Source organism: Nomascus leucogenys, chromosome 6 (genome assembly GCF_006542625.1).
Source record: "Nomascus leucogenys isolate Asia chromosome 6, Asia_NLE_v1, whole genome shotgun sequence".
In the NCBI taxonomy this organism is placed as follows: domain Eukaryota; kingdom Metazoa; phylum Chordata; class Mammalia; order Primates; family Hylobatidae; genus Nomascus; species Nomascus leucogenys.
Genome location: NC_044386.1, coordinates 62,401,128 through 62,404,155, shown reverse-complemented (window position 1 = coordinate 62,404,155; position 3,028 = coordinate 62,401,128). Strand labels below are relative to the sequence as shown.

At 41.4% G+C, this 3,028-nt stretch overlaps 1 pseudogene; it reads left to right on the top strand.

Moving 5' to 3' along the window:
• The first annotated feature begins 1,351 nt into the window (after window positions 1–1,351).
• LOC115835801 lies at window positions 1,352–1,436 on the top strand (annotated as a pseudogene).
• Window positions 1,437–3,028: the final 1,592 nt, after the last annotated feature.

Sequence of the window (3,028 nt, the reverse complement as noted above, 5' to 3'; positions counted from 1 at the left end):
CCCATCTTGGGCATATCTACTGATAAGTTACAAAAAGTTGCAAAACCTGTTTTCTATCTTAAAGGGCAATATAGCCCTGGATTCTCCCAGGTATTTGACCACTGCAGCAAAAAGGGAAATTGAAGAAATAGAGCAAGCTATTTCCCAAAGGCAAATGGATTGCATGGAAACCCAATATTCTATCCAATTGTTTATTTTCCCCACTAAACATTCCCCTACAGGGTTAATAGGACAGATGACCCCAGGACTGCACTTTTTAGAATGGGTTTCTCGCTCACATATTGGGACTAAAACACTCTCTCCCTATATCCAGCTACTTAGTAAAGTCATCTATTCAGGCCACAGATGATGCAATCAGTTGCTAGGTTATGACCCTGATGTTGTAAGAATTCCTTTGAGTAAAAGGCAATTTGAAGCAGTGTTGCCCCTCTCTTTAGATCTTCAGATACCACTTGCTGATGACACAGGCCATTTAGAACATACCCTCCCTGCTGACAAACTGCTTCAGTTCTTATCTCGTACTCCTATAATTATGCCTACAAAAGTAGTTCTCTACCCCATACCTAATGCTTTAACACTGTTTACTGATGCTCAGGTAAACATGGAAAAGTTGTCATCTGGTGGAGACCACGTAATTCCCTCACTTGATCTGGGTTTACTAGCACTCAAAGAGCCGAGGTTGGAGCCTTAATACTGGCTTTGGAGACTTTTTCTGCTCAGCCGATCAATATTGTTAGTGACTCTGCTTACTCCATTTGTTTGTTTGTTTATTTATTTATTTTGAGACAGAGTCTCACTCTATTGCCCAGGCTGGAGTGCAGTGGCACGATCTCGGCTCACTGCAACCTCTGCCACCCAGGTTCAAGCGATTCTCCTGCCTCATCCTCCTGAGTAGCTGGGATTACAGGTGCCCACCACTGCGCCCCACTAGTTTTTGTATTTTTAGTAGAGATGGAGTTTCACCATCTTGGCCAGGCTGCTCTTGAACTCCTGACCTCGTGATCCACCCACCTCAGCCTCCCGAAGTGCTGGCCTTACAGGCGTGAGCCACCATGCCTGGCCTTACTCTGTTTATTTATTGCAGAACCTTGAGGCAGCACTAATTAAGTCCACTCTGGAGCCAGCCCCACGTGCTCTTTTTCTCCGACGTCAGCAATTGCTAGATCAACGTACACATCCTATTTTTATCACACATATTTGAGCCCACAGCTCACTGCCTGGCCCATTGGCTTACAGCAATGATCAAGCAGACCTTTGGGTTATGACATCACTGCTTGACCAAGCCACCCAATTGCATCAATTTTTCCACCAAAATTGGAGAAACTTAACTATAACAATTTCAACTTACCCAAAGACTATACTTTCAGGGATCATTTCTATAGTTTGTTTCTAGAGAAGTTTCTCCCAACTTAATTTTTTAAATTTAGATGATAAATTTCAATCAGCTGTCACAAAAGCACTTTGCTAAAACCTCTCAAGACATAAAACCTGCAGCTTTATGGAAAGATGTAAACAGTAATGAATGGTGTGGTCCAAATGATTTGCTAACATGTGGAAGAGGATATGCTTGTGTTCACACCCCCTCAGGTCCTCTTTGGATTCCAGCACGATGCATCAAACCATATTATGGTATGGCTAGGACCCAACCAAGTACCAGACATGAAGAAAATGACCCTACAGGACCTGCAGCCCCAGACCATGTGGCTTCTGTGGATGACACGGGCCCCGGACAGAATGCTGAAGAAGACAACTCAGAAGGCCAAGCAAATCCTGCTTTAAACACACCATTCACTCCAAATAATTTATTCCTTTTTTATTCTCTCACTCTGCTTACAACTGGTACCTGCTACACTCTATTGGACTTATCTCTTAAATCCACGTTTCTTCTGCCCCGTTACTTTGACAAACACCCCCTTCTCAGCTTCCAACAATGCAACTGCTTAACGGAGAGGGATTAACATACCCCCAATGGGGTTCCTTAGTCACAGCACACATCAAACTAAATTGCCAAGTAACACTACAAGTCACTCCTTGATTGGAAAAGAATGTTGCAAATTATACTCATGTTTGTCTTATGTTATTTACTAATTCTAGGATGCAAAGCCGGAATACAAGCAGTGACCACCATGCCTGACAGACCTGCTGCTGCACACATCTGTACTCTCCAACGAAACCTGATGCTAAAAACAAAAGGGAGAGATGTAGGAGTTCAGTCATGGCAGTGGGAAAAATTGTAAGAGGAAATTATAGGAAAGAGAAGCAAACCTTCTTGGAAGACAGGAAGGTTTTGTAAAAGCTTTGGAAGAGAGTTATGGCTGAAAACAGCCTAATCCTCTTACCGTGAGCTAATAGCTTAGAGTAGGTACAAAGGAATTTAAGGGAGTTTATCTAAAGAGCTTGTTGACTCATGTGGTCCTAAGACCAATCATTTGCAGGACTGCTCTCTCTGGGGAAGGCAACCACATTAATTATCCACAAATGTGTTGACTCAAAGCCTTTGTCATTAAATCTGTGCTGAATAAATGCCCACAGGGCCAGCTAGTCAGGTTGTGCAGCTGCTACAACTCTTTCTGTGAGTGGGCTGGTTCCCTAGCCACTCTTTCACTTTATATCGGTGTCTGAGTATGTTATTCATGCACCGTGCAGCCTGGGTCTGAGGGTCAGACCCCAGCATTTACTCAAAAAAATTTTACGCACCTTTTGTTTCAACTCCTTTCAGAAAACAATCTTGAATGTGTTGGTTGTTTGATATTGTCCCACAGGTCACTGAGTCTCTTTATTTTTTTTCTTCTTTTTATCCTGTGCTTCAATTTAGTTTCTATTGCTATGTCTTCATTTTCACTGATGTTTTCTTCTGCAGTATCAATTTACTATTAATCCTATTCAGAAAAATTTTATTTCAGATCTTGTATTTTTATCTCTGGAAGTATTCTTATTGATTTCTTTATTATGATTATGACTATCTTGTCCTTTAGGAAATATTGATTACATTTATAATAGTTGATTTAAAATTATTCTCTTATAATTC